Raw genomic sequence first — 23,945 nt, 5'->3', positions numbered from 1 at the left:
GACTTTAAAAGAAATCCGAGTTTTTGTTAAGTAAGCGATTTCCATGGTGGAGCATAAAAACATAGAAAATGACGTGTCATGAAAGAGTGCCTGTGAGCAAATCGCGACGATCATTTATTTCGATGGATTCCTATCGGAACACCGATGCTGCTGCTGCGTCCAGCGAATCGTCCACTTTTTTGTCCAGCCTTTCCTCCAAGATACATAACAATTTATCGCTCCTGCATGTTCCTCTGCTCCCTTTCTTTGTCCTTGTCCTCTCCGTCTTCTCTATTCTCTCACGAAGCTTTTGCGAGCTTGAAGGTCCTAAGTGAGTTTGCCCTGAGGCATTAACTTTTCATGACGAAGCTTCAACGAAGTAAAGCGATCGCGCGGGCGAGGAAATTCCCGAGTTGGTGGAAGCTTTTCTCGGTGACCTTCCACACTATCCATGAGACGTGTCACTCGAGTCTCCAACTCTTATACGATTTTCCAACGTTAGGTATACTCACATTGTAGTAGAAGCTACCGCGACGTCTGCACCTTTTCGGTCTCATTTTTCGTTTTACTTCCTTACCATGTTCTAGAAATCGTACATCTTCCAGAATGTTTACATGTATACCTGTATGCATACACTTGAGCCTTTCTTTCAGTAGATTTTTCGTGACCTATCGAACTCCATTAGATCTCGATCGCTTGGGGCAAACGATATCCTTACCGGAAGCGGTCGAGTCCTTTACGCGAACGATATTTCGATCGGATAAACTAGCAACTGGTAATCCTACCTCGAAGATCATTCTGGCTATAACTACATTGAGAGGGGGGAAGAAGAATTTACTTTTTCCTTTAAGTATTTCACCTTGTGGCTTCAGGCGAAGTAAAACGTACTAGAGGAGCAATGAAATAACGAGTTGAATTGCAAAAACGTACAGTATAACAACCGCATGGTTGAGCTTCGGGACTCAAGAGCATTCTACAAAGTGGCGCCCCTTCTGGAATTGACTCGGTGAACTATCGAACCCCATTACACATCCTGATAATCCAAGATCCACTGAAATGGTAACTTTTCTAAGAAAGCCATTACATCGATATTCGATATATGGTCCGACTATATTCATCATCATTATCGTATTTTTTTATCCTCTTTCACGAGATCTCGTGATTCTAAGTAAATCTGCTGGCGTTCACCTTTGCTTCACCTTTCCCGGTTGAATCTCCCTAGCTTCTTCTACCGCTCCAGCGAGACCCGATGAGCCACCGGTCAGGGTCTCTTGCGAGGGCAACGGCTTTCCTACACGATGCCAGCGTTCTCTCGCAATCAGACAGAGACAGACTTATACGTATTCTTATACGTAGGTGGAAAAGAGGGGCAAGAATCAGTCGTGGAATCGAGGCCAGCTGATGTAGAAGCCAGGTAAGAAGGCTTCGTTCTTGGGCATATGCTATCCACGCCATTGGACTTCCACCAGTCGGCTCGGTTGTTGCCGCTCCTACCACTCCGTTACCTTACCCGGTCTGCTCTCCCCCTATTTCTCTCTTTCTTTCTCTTTCTCCATCTCTCTTATCCCTCACTCCTTCTTCTCAAACTATCTCTTTTTCTTAACGTATTCTCGTTCTCTGTCCACAGGTAAATGCTCCTTAGCTTGGCTGGGGCTCGCAGTCCAACACTTCTCTCCATATGCACGTATTCTCCTCTTTCTATATGGCGGGTTTCATGCTGCTCGAGGTTCTTCACCACGAGGAACCAGCTTCTTGGAGTTTGCACCGGAGAGAGAGCGAGGGAGAGCATATACCAAACACCGTGTCCTGTCCTGGAGAAACTAACACACTCTTCTCTCTCTCTCTCTTTAGGCTGTACACGAACACCCTATGGGCCATGTATACGTTATTCTATATATTGTATGCACACATAAACATATATATACCATGACTTAAAGCTCCTTTCACATGGTCTTTTGCCTTTCGAGTCTTATACTTCTTGAGCTTGTATGCTAGCCCAATAGATTTCGCGAGTTTATTTTCGAAGCCTTCCATCGTATACGCGTCCAAACTCCTACGTTCGCACTCTTATCTCTTCCTTTACACCCCGAAAATCTCGAGCCAAAGAGGCTTATCCCCGCTGACGATAAGTTGGGTATGCCGTACTTGAGTAGAGAATAAATAACGAGCAGCCTGTGATGGGCGAGAGAGCTTCAGGGCTTCGAAATTCTATTCAATACTTACGTCTCTGCTATTCTTGTGAATATTCAACGAATACTCAAATTACTTTATGGCAAATCGGAATACGTATTACCCCATGAATATGTGGCTTAAATAATAACTTCCGAGCTCATCATATGCTTTGCGCAGAGAAGATCAGCAATGATTATACGGAAATATTGTTGATATGTTTTCTGGAAATTATCGCTGTTTCAATTGTTTTATAAATTTTCATCTGAGTGTTAGAGCAAACGGATTATCATTTCAGTAAAAAACTTTTTCATAAATCGAATGCGGTCAGGAGATGTTTAAAAAGTTGATGTCCTTTTGAGTAACTAAGACTGCAGTAAACCGCAAAATATCCTTAAAAATATTACTCGATGCAGTGACTATAGCGGAGTAACGAAAAGACATTATGGATGCATAAATATAACAGTCGAAAAAACAGAAGATTCGATCGGTATAAGAAATTATAACCTCTCGTTCAACCTGGGCTCAGTGTGAATGATCCTTTGAGTGAACGCACCTTTCGGTGCTCACCATTACTCCCTCAATCTCTTAACTTCCACTAGCAAGAGGAGTCTCGAGTATTGTAAGTGGTACAGAGGGGGGAGAGAGAGAGAGACAGAGAGAGAGAGAGAGAGAGAGAGAGAGACAGACAGACAGGGAATTTAGAGGCAAATTTGTACTGTGTTTTCATGGACGTGCTCTCACACACACAGTTCTGTTTTCTCGCCAACTCAAGATGTTAAGTTGTGGGCTTGAGGAACAGTAGACAGAGAGAATAGCGTACCGATCTCGTAGTGTACAAAGGTAATATCAAACTAGTGAATGCCTTACACAAAGCGAAAGCGCATACATCTTACTACGTCGAGTAACCTCGAATCTCGTCGTTCCGCACACTCGCTCTCCGCATCAGTAAGCAACATACGTTATTTGCATATATCTCAGTCTGCGCGTGGTATTATAAATATTCAAATTACGCGTTGGGAGATGTTGCAACGAGTGTAGGCGTGGATGGTTCCCCGATCCGATACTTTGTCGAATCTCGAAGAGCGCTTTCTTTCTCGCAGTCAAAATACATTTGAAAAAAGCATTTAAAATCTCTCTCAGAAATATCTCGGATTTTCCGTGGCTCAAGGCTGCTTTCACTCGAATTCCATTTATTGTGACTACGAAAATATTCCAGGAAGAAATTAATCTGCCTTATCAAGTGACATAAATTTCGAAGAACGTATATAAAGTTAGATGACGAATGGATTGAGGATTGATCTATTTATTAGTCTTAAGAAGCCCTGCATTGGAATTTACGATGGTATAATCCGACACTGTTTATTCGACACTCTCTGCATGAGTGGCTTTGTTTTTGAGAGCCTCGACTTCACATCGAAGTTCAAAACGAGCCACTCAAAGGGCTTTGGAATTTTCTCATCTTTCCTCGTACTCCGAAGATATTTTTATTCTATGTGGAATCTCGAGCAGCTCCACTCAAGAGGAACATACACTTTCGTGCTGGGAAAGACGCCAGTCACGCCTTTATTCGGCCAGAGCATGAGCCCGGGAAAGAAAGAGTGCTTTCCGTAAGTAAAAGTAAGAAAAAAGAAAAGCCAGTCCACTGACCCAGTGACAAACGATCTGAGTCCGTATTTATCGTTAGCGTCAACCCTATCGAGGCCAAGCTCGACACTCAACTCTTTCGTACGCTCTTACCATAAGACCTTCGCACAGTGGAAACTCGACCAGCAAGCCTCGGGTACTTATGTGACTAAAGCTTTTTACCTCTTTCCTCAAGTTTCAAGGAAATATTTCGCATCACCCTCGTATATTCACGTTTCATACACCTCGTACATTCACGCGTATTAAAAAAGGAGTCGTTGAGTATACCTAGGCCTTTCATTCCTGGCTCGCGAACGCGTTTTCACATCTCCCACCACTGTGAAAAGCTGGAGCGAACCGAACTCTGGCCACTGCTGCAGTTCTCTATTTTATATTCTTTTCACCACCGTTTGCTCGGAGCCCAACTTTCTAGTGAGTGGCAAACTGTACGTTTTACTCTGAACGTCAAACGTTCCCCGTACTTCGTTGATTGAAAGTTAATTTGCTATTTGGTATGGTAGTTGCTGTTTCGAATCAGAATAAGCAGGATTGGGGCGTTTATGTAGTAAAATTGAAAAGGTTCGTATGGTTTCTGCCTATGAACACTGTCAATAGTGAATCATTTATCGGCCACAGAGTACTAGCAGTTGGATTTCGATGTTTTCAAATATAAATGTTTCCTCGGTAAAAAGTTTTAGACGGAGGCGTCGTAGGTAGACTTTCAACAGATTTTCCGCAGTGAAAAAAATGGGAAAAAATAGTTGGGACTTTCGGTGCCTCGATCACACCCACTATAAAAATGCAATGGAAGAGTCTCATGATTTTCTGGGATAGGAATTCCCACATGGCTCCCACGAATTTATCGCAGACATTGAATGTTCTTTCTCTCTCTCTCTCTCTCTCTCTCTCTCTCTCCTCCCGTTTACGCTGTTCTCGTTCGATTTTCTGTACTGAGACCGAAGGGTCGTTACCTGTCACGAGGATTTCAAACGGCTGGGATTCTCCGCTTTCGCTTCGTTTCTTCGTGCATGGAATCTTTCGAAGGGATTTTGTCCTGGATCTTTTTCAAATACTTCCAACTCCTCTTCGCACCAAGTTAACCGTAATTTTTGGGGATACTCGACGAAATCGAGGATTTAGTTCAGTGAAAGCCAGAAAAAAACGGTTATTCTGAACTCTATAAAGTATTTATGGACAGCTGCGACTGATAAAATTTTCGAATATCGCATGATTAATGGGAGATGAAACACTTGAATGAACATTTTTCTTATTCGCCTTCAAAAGACGATGCGTGCGGTGAATAATAACGTTACTGAGTGTGCAAGCGCGCCAAGGTTGACACGGAAGAATGTAGTACATCGCAGAAAATAATAACCAATTGGTATACGGAGAACGTCGATGTATCGTTGAGTAAACGATTTGAAAAAAATCTCGTAAAAGCACGCGTACTTGAATTACCGACGTACAAAAAATCATAATTGACATTGCTTCGCGTGTTAAATCGCTCAAGTTACGACCTTTTGTTGCTACATTTCTTCCGCTATTTATGCATTGCACGACTGTGTGTGCACACACGCACACACAGTTGTAACGACTCCGATGACTCAAAGCAGGTATCCTTCGAATGGTTTCAAGAATCGCTTACTTAACGTTGTGCAAGAAAACCATTTTCTCGTGGTTATTAGTCACACTTTCGTACTGAATTATATTGATGATTATGACGTTTCCTTGAAACCTTTTGAAATTCTTCACGATATGCCGATACCCTATGTGCCCTCTTTTGACTTTTCTTCCTTTTCGTTTCTCAATAATAATGAGGCAAATCGAATGAAATTCTACGCTTTTATTTGTAATTGAAATATTTGAAATGATAAATACGTCAAATGGATAATGACTGGATCATACGAATTTCAGATTGCGCAGCAATTTCCTTGAACTATGTTGTCGCTGCAAAGCAATAACGAGACATTTTTTATGTTTATTCTACAATTTTAAATTGTCTTTCCAATGGACTCGAGAGATAAATCTGTAAACTCGAAGGGACAGTCAGGTCGAAAGTTGCGCGCCACTTTCTATCGACTTACGGAGAAGTGTGTGATGGTCAGTGGTCAATTCAGTTCGGTGATGGTCGTCCACCGTAAGCGTTCTTCTCGCTGACTCGGACGTTTGTCGTTACGTCCAGAACGATTGACGATTTTCTTACTGCAACGGTTATACTTATGTCACGAAAAAACGAAATAAAAGATACGATGGAGGACAAGAGAAAACGAGTGTGTAGAAAGGAATGAGGCTAAAAAACAAAAAAGAGCAAAGCAGTATCGTGGAAAGAAAAGAAGGCAGTTTCCCTCTTCACCTCGGCACTTTGGCTGCTGCTCTCTCACAGGGGTCAGGTGGAATGGGATTTACTTATCGAAGATTGCACTGTCAGGAAGACGTCGTCGTACTTGCACGCCAAATCTCGCTTCGTATAGCGGAGGAAATCGGTTGACGCGAACGCACATCATCTCAATCGATTTATCCACTTTTTCAGTCGTCCATTCGCTCTCTTTCTCTGTCATCAGCTTCCACGAATTCCTTTATATACAACTTATAACCTTATATATATGTAAATCTTTATATAATTGGATTTTTCATAACTTGAAACTTTTCAATCAAAGAATTTTCAAGGAATAAGATTCCCGTCTCGGGTATATTTTGATCTATTAATTCTTTCTCTTGAAGTAAAACTTTCGGTTAACACTTTACAGTCGATCAATCTGCTATTTCATTACTTTTGTCACAATAAAAATTAATTCAACTGCAGAAGCGTGAGATAAATGAATAGAATGCGTGTGTGCATACATTTGTGAACATAATGTGAAACTGCTAAGAAAGAAAAACAAAACAAAAACTAAAAGGCTGGCAGCGTATATCATGAAATCAGTCGTTTAGTCGTTGTTTGGTTTGCTGATATTGACGATTGTAATTTCTCTCTTCTCCATTGATCCCATTGAAAATAAATAAACATTTAAACATATATTGAAAAAACCTATAGAACATTTATTTAAAAAATATAGAAAAACTGAAAAATTATACTTCCTTAACAGTAAACATTAAGAAAATTAAATAAAGTAAGTTAAAACGTAATATTTGAATCGCGATCTATTTTAACACCCAATCGACATTCACTGCTTTGGCTACGTTACGAATCCATGAAAATCTGATGGGAAACTATCAAAAATATTATCAATTGAGCACTTATACAGTGCCTCAGTGATATCCTTCTGCTTCTAAGTACTCGTAGAGTTAATTTTGCATTGCATCGATGAAGAGGATCGATGACGGACGTCGAATCAACTATGATAATTGATGCTCCAGGACATTATGGAAAAATTTAACATTTTGTTCTTAATGGAACACTCGTTAAACCGTAATGAGCCATTAGTTTTAACGACTCTTGATTAGCTACTTCCCTGTCACTTTGGCTTATTTTACAAGCGAAAAAATGGCCTGTGATAATATCACGACAAAATATTTTAATGAATAATTTGTGGAAAATGTAATTGCGTGGAGTACGAGAGTGCGATTTCGCGTCTCGCCGAATGTATCAATATTTCGCTTTCGGTGTGCTTTCTATGGTGGACAAGAAGCATCTTTTTGTCTTCAACGTATCTGACCGAGAATTTAGATTGGCAGAATATAAGGCTAATAATAAAAATTAATGAATTCGAATACTTTTCAATATTTCCGTCTGATACTTTCATTTTTGCGACCTGCTGGCTTTATTTGACGTCGTAAAATTTCGACGGAGAAACGTCACGAGCAACCTGCTGTTATAAATTCGTTGTCACGTTTGTTTCGGATAACAAAAGAGTCGAGAAAAAGTGTTTTCCTTTGAGGAATAACTGACGATTTTCCCGTGTGATTCTCACGTCCCACAGGTACAGAAAATGCGACCTCTTCATAGCCGGAAGAGGACGGTTAATGTACGCCTCTATTTATAAACCACCGATTTTTGTGCCTGCTATGCGAAGGACTCGAAGATCTCTTTAGCTCCAAACACGTTAATGGTGCGAAGGCGAATGCGTGCTCTCAGATCTATTGTCCCGGTGAGAATGAGAGGCCTTTTTTTGGCCGCTTCCACGTATCGTAACAAAACGATGGACGAATTTGGAAAAGTCGAAAAAGGCGGTGGGTCTCATATATATTTGGTAAAAGATCGACGAGTGCGTGCCGAAAGACGAACGAAAAAACGGTTCACGATCCCTAAGTTGGTCAGGCCGCCACAGGGGCGTGGAACTCAAAATCACTTTTACATGAGATCAAACGAAACAAAGATTAAACGTTTATTCAAAAATACATCGAAAAATTCGATGAAAAGTGAATGAAAAATGTGTACGAAATGTGCTCCACTAATTAGAAATAGAGTTGATGCATTTTTCTAGGCTTATTCCACCGCTCGAAATGTTGTGTTCTCTTGAGAACTCATCCACGATCAGACAAGGTGGAAACTTGCTCGAACTTTTCGCCAAGGGATGGCGAAGAGAGAAATTCCGGTAATGTAAGCCGAAGAGACCGAGTTACCACAACCAAGAAAGGTCATTGTGCATTTTCGTTAGTGAGCGACCCCGTAGAACCGCGTATTAAAGCGGGAGGCACGTTCATACTAATGCGAGTATAATAGTAAATAACTCGCTCGAAACTATACACGCATGAGTAACAGAGTCGCAGACTCACGTACAGGAATCCAACGATCTCGTCGGTTACACAAACGTACATGAATATGTATACATATACATGAGAAAAAGCAGCCACTGACTAAGTTTCGTACAGTTGCAATAGTTTCGAGACATGTCACAAGTGCCAGCACATAAGAGCAGCACATGCACCTCCGAAGATCCATCTGCAAAACAGACGGTGTTCTGAATACAGTCTCAAGAAATATTCAAAAGTACTCTAAATATTAACTCTGAGCTAGGAGAAGAGATTAAAGAAAAAACGGTTCTGAAGCAAATGACGTAAAAGATTGTATCCAACCAAGAAACTTTATAATAAATCATCCGTAATTTTCCATCATACGAGACGAAGTTTGTACAAAGTTGTACAAAAATTATTAAATTAAATTCATGATCCGAAAATATACCATTTTTGCAGCTTATCGTGGTGGAAGCCTCCTGGACAATGAGAAATGAAACTTTTCTTCATAATTTCTGTGCACCATTACACAATTTTAAAAGTTTTCGAATTTTTTCTTAGCAGTTTTTATTATCGATTCGCAAGTGCACGAGTTTTCTCCAAACAACGGGAAAGATATAAAAGAAATTGGCCCGTGAAAAATCTCCATAAAATGCTAACTTTTTCGCACTTCGTGAAATGGCACAGAGCACAGTATTTTTTATGAAGTAGTTCGGAAGTGATTATTCTTCCTAGTGTTGAAAATAGTGGCGTTAGCCATCCACGTTATAAACACCCGAGCCACGCTGGGTCCTTAGACATGCAGCAGCTGAGTAGAAAGTTACACCACGTGCGCACGATTACACTGTACACATAGTCGAGTGAAATGCTAGAACGGAGCGAACAACGCTGCAGTGCTGCAATCTGACTGTGAATACAATACATAACGTGCAAAGTCAAGACTGATCGTCTCTTGATTTTCCTTCTACAATGAAAAACGACTTTTCCAGAGTTTTGTACTAGGAGAAGCTGACTCCTTTTACTAATTCGTACGGGAATATACTATTTAAGGAAAATACGTAGAGAGAAAGTTTTTCGAACATATACATACACATATGTAGATAACGGATACGAATATTTCAGTACAGTTTCGAAAGCGTTGCGAGTAATGAACTTCGTCAGTTATTTTCCTTTTCACTGTTATTAATGAAAGGTGATGCTCGTTCGTAAAGTATTCACCTGTTTCAATTGACGTGCACGAGAACTTTTCTTTGATATCGGTAACCTCTCGCTTTTTCATTTTATTACGTTATGCCGTCACTAAAACGAGCCTCATCCATCAAGAACTTAGCTAATCATAAAATTGTACTTCTAATCGTAGAAATTTTCATCGTATCGGAAATTCTTCCCTCAAGAAGGATATTTTTTGGTGAAAGATGTTAAAAGTAAAAAAATTAAAAAAAAAAAATAAATAACGTCGTAGGTGCTACTAAAATTTCGTAGAAAATCCACATTCTGGACAAATTCATTTTTCACGTAGTGTATTTGTATCGTCACACACGACTTTGAGGTCGTAGGATTTTTGCGATATATTGATTTTTGGCCAAATGGCGCCCTTCTAAAGTGGAAAGTGAAGATCTTGAGAAACTTGAGAACTGAAGAATTGTCAGATAATTGTTAATAACGAATGAACTACGCAATATAAAAAAAAAAAATCCTACGTACTTCCATAGACAATGTATTTTTCAAGATATTTTGAAAATTTCAAGTTAATCGGTTGAAAATTGCCTGAGTTATGAGTCCGGCCAACTTGAAAAGTTGAGCCATCGCAAAAACGCTGCACAGCCGCCATTTTGCACAAAATCGTTTCAAAAAAATTATTGTAAGCAGTCACTGTTATGAATAATAAAATCACGTTTCTGTTATCTCGATTTAATTTGTAGTATTTCTGAAAAAAAATTCCCAAAAAGCCTATTTTTTTCGGCCTCTAGAGTGGCCTAAGGCCTTAATTCTAGTCACCTCGGCTCCATACATACACGAATCCAAATGCACACACGTGTGTATAAAATAACACGTTCTCTCAAAAAAGCCAATCTGAGTCACAAAACGTTGGGTCTTAAAAAAAGCCAGTTTGAATTTTACTCATGTGCACATGCACATATGTCAATAAATTAATACGTTCTCTCGAAAAAGCCAATTTGGGTTTGCGTGGAACCAAAGCTAAGCTCCTCGTATATATCCTTAATTTAGTATCGGTCATAACTGGACGCTTCATATTTTCGAATTGGGGCTACCATTTTTTCTCAATTAACTCCTTATCTCGTGTTGGGTTTCGTCAGTAAATTCTCACTCTTTATATAAATTATTTACAATGTTCCGTGGGCCTTTTGTCACTTATCGTTTCTTATCATTATCGCTTCAGCTCATTACTTTTTCCTCGCAAATTCCGCGAGGGATACGAGGCAGAATTTTCTATTCACGAGACAAAATTTGTCAAATCACGCAATCTCTGAATAAGGTTATACGTACTCAGAAATATAATTCGGACAGAGCCGGCTGAAGTGGAACACTCTGGAAAAAATGGAATATTATTTTCGGTGGAAAACTGGCAAACTCGGTCACGCGACTCGGGGTGAGCCTTGAAAACATCATTTTCATTGTTAGAACGACTAATACCTTTAAAATAAAAAAGGAAATACACATATGAGTTAAAAAAGGAGAGAATGTAAATGAATAAAAATCTTTTCTGCCGCAAAATGGAAAAGTGAATATCTAACTAGCATCGGAATGCTATTGGATATATTTGAAAACTGCTAGTGTTTCCTTTGAATTCCTGACAAAAATTGAGCTCACCTCCGTTCAATGTGTGGAGGTGTTTGGGCCAATTGGAGTGTCCTTGTGACTTGATCTCTTGAACATTTTCTTTGACATTGATAAAAAAAAACCTCCATCAATATCAAATGAACATAAAAATGATATATTTTTGGGACTGTCTCGCCTAGCTTTGACTTTGATTACCTCACTCGCACACTTTAGAAATTACGTTTTCATTTGTGAGTAGGTTTTGTCTAGAGGTCGATATTGTGAAGGTTCTGGCAAGAAATACTTTTCGTCAATATTCTTAGGCATTTGTGTTGACTTTGATAACACAGTTGATGCCAAGGTAGGTTGTGGAAAAACCTACCTTTCATGTTTTCCGATGTTTACCGAAATGGAGCTGCGTGTCGAACTCCTTAATGAGGCAATTACAGTTGCTATATTCAGTGTTCATATGCTTTACTCACTTCTCACACCTACACATGATAATCGCGTAGATTTTGAATGCGAAAGCAAAGATATTTCGTCGATTTTCAGGCATATGTTTACGCGAGTTCGTGTGCGTACTTCTCACAATGCGTCGGACACTTTCATCCAATATCAGTCGGTTCAGAAGTTTGTAGTCTCCGCCGTTTTCTACCTTTGTGAGCTTATGATACACTCAGTTCTGTGCTGCCATTATAAGTAATGTATGCAGTGGCTGGCCAGTCCAAGTGTTGGTATATTGAAACACACACACACACACACACACACACACACACACACACACACACACACACACACACACACACACACACACACACACACACACACACACACACACACACACACACACACACACACACACACACGCGCGCGCGCGCGCGCGTTCGGATTCACTCATGAAAAATCATTTGTATCTTGATCCACGGCAGTAAAATGGATAAAAATGTTTGCCTCTGCCAAAACATAATATTTTTAAACATTTGTTCATACCAGCCTCGTGCTAGAAGTTTCGTTCTTCATCTTCCTTTCACTAAAGGCCGACAACCCTGCGAGGGAGAAGGAGGCGGCCCTCCTATAAATACTTCCATACTACTGAATTGCATGCAACTCTTTCCAATCAGCAATGTTGCGAGCGCTACCGCAATAACCACGAAGACAATCCATTTTGAACATTGAATTGAAATTACGGTCGTGAGGGAACACACAGTACGGTAAAGTACATAGATGTAGGTGCGAACACAACTGAGCCCACGACTGCGTAAGTCTAAAGGCTTTTGCACGCTGCACTACCGCGCATTCAGCGTATGTATGTCACTACTCATTCGGCGGAAAATTTTTGCAGGCCCGTCATGAAAGCCGGATATCAGCGAGCTCTATCTGTCGTCGTAGCGAGGGTAAATCAGGCAAACGAAATGCAGACGCCCTTTGCGAACGAGGTCGCTTCTACAGAATCGAAAAAGGTAGGTGGAAAAACTTTGTTAATGAATTTTTCCAACGCGTGGAATAGCCCGCGAGGTAAAATCTCTGTGAGACATGGTGCATTTCCAGGCACACGAGAAAACAAATTGAGGATGATGAAGAAAGAGACCGAGAGAGAGAGAGAGAGAGAGGAAGAACGCGAGGAAAAAGCGCTGTGTTCCGACGAGGAATTATTACGTCGTTGGAACGATAAAATAATCGTGTTATTCAACGATATTGCTGTTCAAGGAAACTTCGTATATAACCGGCAGTGTTTCGATGTTGGGTAAAATAACTTGGGGATTTACCTGTTTTATACGATTTGCCATTTTTTAATACCATTTTCCCGTCATACTTGGTCGGATTATATTTCAATTATTTTATTTTTTTGTTCATACATTTTTTACGTTCTCACTAAAAAAATATTTTTCACCAATAATTTTAGTAATTGTACTCCCAAGAGCTGAAACATGCAGAGAAAAATAGACTTGAATCCTTCGATTGAAGAAATACGAAAAAAATCATTTTCACAATTTTTTTTAAGAAAGTCTTGAAATTTATACAGAGTTTAAATGGGTAGTCAACTGACATGCATATCAAATTTTAAAAGGTTCGTCTTATTGGTTACTGAGATAAAGGTGTTTAAATATGAAGAAAAATACACAGGGTTGTATGGGGACTACGCGTAAAATATTAATGTGATAAATATTGAGTGATAAAATATTACGTTAAAGATTGAACAAAATTGGTAATGAACACTCGTATAACCTCACATTTAATTGCTTATTTCAGCATTTTGTTTCTTCTTGGCTTGGGCCGTTTCTGTCATAGCCTTCTGTCTTTTTATCAATACTTTTTTCTTGATTCATTTCCCTTTGTGTTTTCCCTTTGCGCTCTCTAGTGCGATTTTTTCATAAAATACTATAGTATTTTTACCAGGGACGAATGAACTTTCGGGTTTAGTCAGTGATGGATCCCCAATTGATTGATGGCTTGTAATTTCATTCGTCATGAGATAAGATGAAAAAATTTATTTACAATTTCGAATTAATAACTCTGACATCAATTTAAAGTGATTATGTATTTAAGTATGAAGTAAAAATCGATGTAATTTAGACACCTATAAAATACGATCCTTCGGACATGATCTACCTTAAATATGAGATGCAAATGGTAACTTTGGGGGCCCCCACTCACATATGAACTGTATTTTTCCGTATAATACTTACTGGCTAGAACCGTAAAAGAATCAGAATTCACCACACTTTTTTAGGCACGATGTGGTCTTTCTGAGAGAGCGTTAAATATCAAACAAAACGTTTTACGACTCTCAGCTTACACTAAAAAGTTGAACGTACATAGCTCATATAAACTTGTTACAGTGCTATGTCGCACGGAGAGGGTACAAATGCTCAGACGAAAAAAAAGATAAGACGTAAAAATTGTTAAGGAGATGATAAAGTAAATAGCAACGGCATCGCATATAAAGTAATAGTGAGCATACGACACACAAATACAGATCATATGTTAAGGCAGCAAAGTGAAACATTTCTTCGGGTTTATCACGCATCGTCCCGTCCGTTGATAAGTTTTTTCGTCTCATTCTTATATTAATTCGAGAATTCCGGTTTGTTACTATTATCTCGGGAGCATACGGTCCCCGATCTACTAAGGGATTGCGTATAAAATTTTTGTCGTGTGCTTGTCAAATTTCCTCGAATTAACTTTATTCGAAACGAGGCTAATAATTCTACAAACCAACGTCTCAAATGCTATTAAGTTAACTTACTTTTTACTCGCCATTTCGCAATGTGCGTTATGCTCGAAGCAATTTTCTTTTATTCGAACGCTATTCGCTAAATTCGTCGAAATGTATTTCATTCACGAGACTATGAAGTAGAACAGAACTTTTATCACTCTCATTGTTGAGAATTTTTCTATAATGTTCATTGTTGAAGGCTTGCATTCAGCCCTCAGTGGCACAATTCAAGCCCCCAGTCATAAGCAGCCATTGTTATTACATCGATAAAAATATTATCGAAACTAATTTTTTATTAAAGGAAGTTATGTCTACGTTAAGTTTACAGTAAGACACTTTAACAATAAAAATTAAGTATTTTATGTTTCGACTAAACTTCAATCTTCATTTTTTCCAATTTCCAACTAAAATAGCCGAAAATAGGGTAAATCGCAACACCTCCCTGAAAAAATAATTTTTTTTTTATTTGACGGAAACTTGCAGAATTTCATCATTTCGCTCAGGATATCTGTTTAAAACTTTATATTTACTGTCGAATTTTACATCTATTATTCAACATCCGTTGAAAAACTCATAAAATTTCACGATAATGAGTATCAGAAACGTTGAGGCAAGACCATTTAACGACTAGCATTGCTATTGTTCTATTAATACACATTATAATCATTTCCATTAGTGTTATCAAAAAAAAAAAAAATTTTTTTGACTTTCCTCGCTTTCAAGTTTGTATCCACATGTCTAAAGAGAATTATATAAAGTTTTTTGAGTAAGGTAAGATTGTATAATTATTACATATGTGTCAAATATTCACGTTTTTAATAATACTAACTAGTTTACTTCTGATTTTCAGTCAAATGTGCCGATTTTATTGATAAAAAGAATATTTCATTTAAAAAAAAAATTCATATGAATATTAAGTTTTCGAGGTACTTCTTCAATCGAACGACGAAACTTTTCAATTTTCCAATGCGGAAAAAGCATTCAAAATTTTGGGGTGGGGGGGGGGGGGAGGGGGTCCGCTTTGCTCGGTTGTTCCACTTTGCCCTACTCTCCTACACGAGAAAAGTCTGTTTTGAAAGATGCACTTGAATGTCGAATAAGTCTTCAGGGATAAATTGTAATAATGTATAAAAATTTTCGACTGGGACTTGTTAAACGATGAAGTCTAAAAAAATATACTCGTCGCACTGTTAAAAAAATTAACTCTGTACAATACAAGGCTGGGTTGTCTGCTCTGTAACATCGACTTAAAGTGCTATTTGTATAGGAAGCCAGAGTACCTATGAGCTTTGGCTCTTTAGATAGTTTCATTGTTCACGGTCGACTTGGGGCCTGTACCAGAGAAGAATCAGTGAGTAAGAAAAACACATACACGTCTCTATGTAGAAATACATTTAATTATATATATGTGTGCGTGCGTGTGTGTGAGCTCGAGGTGCTTCGGGTAAACCAGTTTTTCGCTTATCTCAGTTACACTCGGAGACTGGCCAGGAGGGAAATGCTACTCTCCGTCCTACGATGTGGTTGCCTCGAAATTGTTGCTCCGTTGAATAAAAATGTTGAATGAAAAAAAATCAAAGATAAACTAAATTGATGAATATAGCTCAGTGTAAGAAAAGTGTAGGGAAAAAAGTCGCTTTTCGGATCGCACAATGTACTCCAGAAACGGCGAAAGTTAAAAAAACTAGAACAAGCACAAGAAACTATTCCTAATGTTAGAAAGCATCAAACTGTCGGTCGAAAAAATAAACGACTGTCCCGTTTTCCCTGAAGGAAAAAAATGTGCCGATCATTGTCTCTATTTCGTCTGCACAATAAATCTGTCCTTCACTAACCCGGACACAGGACGTCAGAGAATGAGGGGGTTCGGATTATGATACACACAGTGATGAAGCCAAGAGCCCTCAGTAGTGTTTCAGATTGCCAATCGATAGTCTGGAAGATTTAATCTCGACTCTATGAGTGGAGAACTCATGTGTGTACGGGGTGGAATACGCGTGGGGAAATGAAGAAACGCGTGGAATGCGATTTCGAGTTGACGATGTCCGGCGGCACTCCGACTTTCCTACGAATATGATTGTAATACACGGAGTGTCCTGAAACTCGTCAACGAGAGTGATGAGACTCGTAGATGGTGTGGCTCCGGAGACAAAAGCTCTTTTATAGATTTTTTCTCCAGATAGACTCCAGTTGATGAACAAAGATTCCGCTTATTTTTCATCAACAGCCGCTGGAAAATCGAATCAAGAAAGAAGTCTCTGGACAACTTCTCGATTTAACGATTTCCTGGAGCTGGAACATAGACTTGGAGACAGCCGGTAGAGACGAACGTATATACGATACCACGTTCATCCTTACACACGGTCTGGAAAATTTTCAAGAGGCCGAAAGTCACGACCTTTTTCTCCCTTTCTCCAGCCTGTATTATCATCTCTCGCTCCGGTACTCGACTTCAGCCTCTTGAGTGTATCCTAACTATAGCACTAGAGCACAAGAGGAGCAGCGACGAGGGGAAGAGAGCAAAAAAATTGGAAAAACTCGAAGAAAGAATATTCTCTACGGCGTATAGCACACCGGAGAAGAGAGAGGGAGAGTCAGAATAATATCGCAATTCTTTTGTGCTGCTACGATCTCGAATATAAGACAGAAAAATAATCGATATTTCGCTCTTTGGAGTACAAAGAGGGAATAACCCGTTCGAGCTATCAAATATTGTCGGATTCTCGGTTTCCTTCCTTTCTTCTATCCGGAACGAAAGTGATTGTGAATGAGTGAATTGAACTTGTGCGCGATTCCGAATATCTGTATTATTCTGTATTTGTAAATAACTTTGACGTGTATATTATTTGCACAATTAGAGAGTTGCCTAGATTTCCCGTCCGATCGAAGGGCGTAAATATTCTTTATAAAAGCAAAGTTTGTTCTGGCCTGTGCATTCGAGTATATACATTAATTTTGACATCGCACTCTTCGTCCTAACTTTCTCTTCCCCATCCCTTTCTCCATTGTTTCCGTACCCAAAAAGGATTCAAATCTTATTATCAAAATGTATTTTTATAATTAAATATTTAATATTCATACGCGGCAACTTTTCGTTCAGTGCCATAAAAAAATAGCGAATATGCTCATCGTGTATCTGCCAAAACGGGTTTATGAATACTTTACTCTTTCTCGCTTTGTTTAAGATCCTCGTTTCTATTGTCCCGTTTCTATTTTGTGCGCGACCAAGTCGATGAAGGTGTGAAAGAAACAGTTATGTAGCCTGAAAAGTAGACGGGGAAATGAGGAATAAGAAAAGTCCGAGGTCTGGAAGAAACCATCGCAAGAAAAAAAATAATGCCGCGTATTAAGGGTGACGGTGGCTCAGGGGAAAAGGAGGTGCGGGGCCTGGAACGCTGAGAGGATGGAACGGTATAAGGACGTCAGAAAGTGTTTATCCTCGAGATTGGACGTTCCACGAGCCATCTTCGTAATCTTAGCCTCCCTTCGCGGCAATCTCGTAATCCTCCCTTATAACTCGCTTTTTTACTCTACCATGAGGACGCGTGCGGCAAGTATGATACGCCTTGTGATACCCCGTCATCTGCATTCTCCGTTCTTACATACATACATCAAATTCACCTCGAATTTACGACAAATTTGTCAATTTGCGTGAAGTCCGTAAAAAAATTGTCTGTTTTGATGAAGCTTCTTATTGGTTCAAATAAATGTGATACGAATGAGGAGAGCGCAGGGGGAATATTTTCGTATGAAAAAACTGAAACACTGACTGCTTGCTGGATAAAAATTCGAAGATGCACTTTGAAAAAGTAGATACGACCTGTAAGACGATACCGAAATTTTTTGGAATAAACGAGTCCTTAACAAACGATCTTTTAATCGTTACTCAATATAATTGATTGACCCATCCCAAGAGACAGAACATTTTGTAGCCTCTCGGAAGGGATCCAAAGTTCCTGAATTCGTAAAACAACCCCAAGTTTGAAAATTGGTGATAAATTTTTTATTTTGAAGTTTTTGCATGTGAAACAATTTCAGAGATTCGTGACTTGGCATGCTCCCTCATAAATAAACTTTTTTCTGTACACGGTGGACAAACCCGGTGAAAATTCCACATTCACTACTTTCGGAACAGTGGGTCTCATTGTCGTTGAGTAAACCCTGTCTTGGGTTCACCTGTCCTCGGTTAACCACTCGCTGGTTTTCTTTTCCAACATTTGCCCCTCCTCCACTTTTTTTTACATTCTTTTCTCTCCGGAGGAATACACTCTGTCTAGGAAATTGAACGAAAGCATATATACACACTGTGGCTGTACGAGAGCAGGTAACGCGGAGAATAGAAAGAAAGAAAGAGGACAAAACCGTTGTCCGTGTATGTACAGGGTGAAACCACTGCTGCTACTAAAAGTTGAGTGAATATACATGCATACCTATATTTATGTATACATATATATATCTATATGCTTGACTGTTCTCAGTGGGGTTCTAACGAAAGGTAAACCTTGACTCCTTGCGCAAATACTCAGTATCTCGTCCCTATACATTTTCTTCTCCTTTTTCTTAATTTTTTTCTTCCACGTCGTTCATGATTCCACTGACTTCTTCTCTCTCTTTCTCTTCCACTGTCTTTCCCTTTGTTCTATGGGGAGACACAGTGCCTCACGCCGAAGATTTTATTTCATTTTTATCTGCTTCCCTCTTTCTCTCTCTTCCTCTTATCCTCTTTCTTTGTGTCTATCACTATGAAGATTCTTCAGCATGGCTCTGTACACAGCCAGCCTCGTTGTAGGGTGTGAGGGGAAAATAATTTCCTCGTCGTCATTTTATGGCTTTACCTTCATTGTCGAAAAGTCCGCTATTCATCGTGGAAAAAACTCTTCACATTCAACTAGTTCCTTCAAACGTGACAACAAAATATAAAACGGAGACACGAATACTTAGAAAAAATTTCGTGGAACTTCTCCCACTCAATTTATTGTTAAAAGTTTTAGAATCACAGTGGCTTTATGAAAGATGTTGATGGAATACAAAGAGCAGGACACGATATCGATGACCCTGAGTGCGACCGACGATTTTATGCATAAACCGAAAAATCTTTATCTATATGGTTGGCACATAAATTCGATTTTTGGTATGATACTTATTTCATTAATGAAAATAAAATTTATTTCTCCAATAAAATCCCGCCTTGAACGAATAGTGAAGTTGACGAATTTTCAAAAGTCATACGACAATTTATTTGTAAACATTCCAGGCATGTGAAATCCACGTTTCAAAAAAATATATGAGCGCGACCGCAGCATGCGCGCTTGGCTCAGCAATTTGGCTGCCCATTTTTTCCCAAAAAGTAGGTAATAAAACAAGACGAACCCTCAAACTTAAGGTCCATTCATGAAGTTCTGACCGCTGTAGAATTTTTTAAAATTCTTAAAAAGTCATTTTTTTTAGCCATTTCCATGATTTTTTCATGCGAACTCTATATGAGGTTCAAAGACTCGTATAAAGCGGCATTTTTTTCTTGAATTTTCTACTTTTGAGAAAAAAATAATTTTTTCACTTCAAATGAAAATCCGGTTGAATTAGCACCCCTGTCTTAAAATAATATTTTCACGAAATTTCCCGCATTTTTGAAACTCGGCCGTATAGCGATAATTTTTCACGTAGGCGGCTTTGATACGGCTCTCATTTTTCATCTGGGTATATTCTATAACTGTATACATGAATATTTATATATTACCACGTTCCTTTTAATACACAGCCTCTCAAAGTTACTTGATTTCTGAAAAAAACGCTGTTTGCAAACAGCTAGGAATTTTTTCTACCCCAGTGAAATGGCTTCAAATTTTCAGGGAATGTACTTCATACTATACTCAAACAACACTGGAAATATTTAGAATGGCTTTTTGCTGATTAGTGAGCTGTGAGTTTTTGGAATGTTCCAGTTTCCCGTATTTTTTTTTTTTTTTTTTTTTTTTTACGTTTATGGTATTATCAACGACTTATTTTTTAATTGCACGTAATGAATTTACTCTAAGTTCGTATCAAGTTGAAATGAAAGCATAAAAAAACGTAGGATGCGTGCAATCACACGCCATGAAAGAGAATACTCGTATGTTGAGTCCCAGAATGCAAAATATGATAAAATTCTGGAAATGTCGTATTCGGAAGTTAAGAGTATGGATCAGTCGACTAACCTCACTTGGAATTTTCGAAATCGAAATTCTTTTACACAGTTTGATGGATTAAAAAAGGCTCTGTCAGCCTACGCAGAACGATGGCAAAAATCGACTGAAAGAGCCTTTTTTTAATCGGTTAAACTGTGTCGAAGAATTACGATTCCAAAATTTGCAGCTATCTCTCTCGCACTCCCGGTTGCGATATACCGACTGATCCATCCTCTTAAGGAGTTACATTTTCACACATTTAACCAAAATCGACCAATCAAAGATGATCGGTTGTTTCATTATGAGAATGAAGTTGAAGCAGAGTACAGATGTATCGGAGTAAAGTTGTACGAGAATCCAGTTGTAGAAGAATGATGTCGTAGGAGAATAAAGAATTTTTGCATGGTTTCAGATTACAGATGCATTGGAGGACGGTTGTGAAAGAACCCAGTTGTATCAGATAATAGAGATTTATTTCGGGCGAATTAAAAATGCAAGTGTATGAGAGGACAGTTGTAAGAAAATACAGTTGGATCGGAGAATAGGTGTGAAAGAATGCAAATATATAAGAATACAGACGTATAAGAGCACAGATGTAGTGGAGTAAGATTATCGGAATGAAGATGTGTCAGAATACATTTGATTTACCGTACACTGATTTAAGAGGACAGATGTAGTACTGTCCGTTTTTTTATGATTTTTTTCAACTTTATACAAACTTAGAGTAAATTCATTACTTGCAATAATTAAAAACTTGTGAAATTAACCTATTTTGAAGGATCGTATGTCTTTTTATTTTACATCTAGAGCACGGAGATCCGCCTGGGTCTATCGCACCCAACGACGGGCTGGGCCGGGCCGCATATCTGTCGCCACAAAAATCCGCCTGTCGAGCGATCCTTCGATGCGGCCCGATGCGGCCCGGTCTGACTCGACAGTCAGTGTGCGCTGTTTCATTTAAAATGCATAGAACCGATTCAGAAAATACGATGCGGCCCGGCCTGGCATAGTGTGCGCCGGCCTTCAATCCTACGACGATCTAACTGTATATTTTATAGAATAGAAAAAACGAGCGTAAAAGTCCGAAGTCAAAAGCCTGTCTGGAGTTGATTGCTTGGATGCAGTAGAACCGAAGGAAAAGCATATTTTTCAAGAGGCATCTTTGAAAACGAAGAGACGTTGGTGGGTTGTGTTTCTTTGAGTGTCACGTGTTTATAATTTCGTTGATTTTATGGCTTTAAGAGGGTAGATACGGTCCAGACCCAATTATAGAAAAGATGAATGGTTCATGGATATCTATTCACGCAATACTAATACATAAAATTAGGACTTCACCGTATCTACATATCATTTCTTCATCTCATTCTTCGGGCATTACACATACATTGGAATTTTCCTTGGAACCAATTCGGATAACTCTTCGTCATGGGTGCGTCCCTTTAACTCAAACGTTTAAATTAATTCGTATCAGCAGTATATTTAACATATCCCTTTTTTTTTAGTACGGATAGTTAAATAATTTTTCAAGTATATCAGAACATATCTCGGGATTAAGTGAGCGGATTTACTTGCAACAAGGATCAATTGAAAGAGAAAAATCGAAAAAAAATCATCACCAATTTTCAGATTTTTAACTACAATGGTTTGTCCGTGAGAACGGTTTGAAAAACGTTATGACGTCATAAATCGACATATTCGCGTATGTAAGAGTGCGGCAGGGCTCGCGCTGACTTCTCTTTTACACTCTCGTTTTTTCTTTTAATACTTGGCGTCGAGCCGCTACCGCGTCTCTTGATTATAAAAACCCCTTTCAGGATATTATAAGTCTGGCGGAGAGAATTTTCTGCAGGGAGATTGACTGAATTCAATAATTCTGGTTTTGTTTTAATTTGCTCAATTTATTAATTTTTACATAACCCGGGAACTACTTGAAGGCGGTCTTAATTTTTAACCCTTGAACGCTTGACTGGGGTGTGAGCACACCCCACTCGAACTTCAAACTATACTCCCGTCCTAACGAGCGACATTATCGACTGATTATCGACGGATTTTTTAATATATAAATTCAATTGAAATTAGTTTTATCGTGCATCATTCTTTTCGTTATAAAAAAAACGAAGAAAATGGTGTAGGATAAAGTCAGTTTAGCATCGTAGGACCGGATTTATAAGCAGAAAAAGAGTGGGGTGCGTTCAAACCCCGGTCATGAGGTTGAGGGTATGAAAAAAGGCACATGAGGTGCGATACTCCTTCAAGAATAGATTGAATCGATTTTAACAATGAACAATGAACATATTATTTCATGGACTCTGCTGTTTGCATTTCTGTTATTCTCATATGATTCGAAGCCCGCGCGCGACGAATGATCCATTTGAATTTACTAACCACTTTGTATATAAATCAAGAGACGCGGTAGCGGCTCGACGCCAAGTATTAAAAGGAAAAACTGCAGCGCAAAAGAAAAGCCAGCGCGAGCCCTGCCGCTACTCTTATATACGCGAATATGCCGGTTTTATGACGTTATGTTTATACGTAATTGTGTATTGCATTTAGGAATGGGATAATAAATAATAAAAATTCTTTTTCATGATTCTTCACAGCGACGGATGATGCGTATTTTTGTGCATCAAATATTCAATCTAACTGATTACTTATTGAAAAAGGAATTCGTTTAATTGATAGTAATTTTTCATCATCTTCATATGAAAATGGGCAGGTTTGTTCAACCGGACCAAAGATTCGTACAACTCTAGAATGAGACATGCTTGTAGCATAAGATGAGTGCATCTGAAAAAAGGTCGATCCGATCGAAAAATCTGTATCTCGGATACGTTTGCTATTTCGGTCGTGTAAGAATGAATTTCGAGAATAAACGAGAGAGATTCTGATTGAGAGTTCTACTTCGATTGACTTTTCATCAAGTATTCTTCGCATATCACAGTTATACAGATCCAAGTGTAGATTGGAATATGTGATGAAAAAAAAATGTCGAATAGATGGAAAAGTCGATTGCACGAGAGTCAATTCACCGGTGGGAAATAAAATCCGTACTTCGTCTCGTATGTTCAATTTTTATCATTTAATTACATTTTGAAAATTCAATTGACAGATTCCTCGAGAAAAAAATTCTACTGTTCGCTGGAAATAATGAAAAATCGAACCCCCTTGATGGAAATCCTTTGATTCACGAGGATGACCAACTGTCACCATTGCTGTCATCGTCTGCTAATTTTTGTTTTCCTTCTTTTTGTTCGGGCTCTTTGGTTCATCTGCACTAGTGAATATTACAGTTCACGTAATTTTTTTCGGTCCTGGCGTGCTCTATGATGGGAATC

At 38.9% G+C, this 23,945-nt stretch overlaps 1 protein-coding gene across 1 annotated transcript in view; it reads right to left on the bottom strand.

Annotated features, from left to right (window-relative positions):
- Nucleotides 1-23,945, bottom strand: part of ed (echinoid) — a 288,562-nt gene that overhangs the window by 105,106 nt on the left and 159,511 nt on the right. The gene's annotated exons all lie outside the window — the stretch shown is intronic.

The sequence above is a fragment of the Venturia canescens genome, chromosome 2, assembly GCF_019457755.1.
Source record: "Venturia canescens isolate UGA chromosome 2, ASM1945775v1, whole genome shotgun sequence".
Classification (NCBI taxonomy): domain Eukaryota; kingdom Metazoa; phylum Arthropoda; class Insecta; order Hymenoptera; family Ichneumonidae; genus Venturia; species Venturia canescens.
This window is presented reverse-complemented; position numbering and strand designations above follow the sequence as displayed.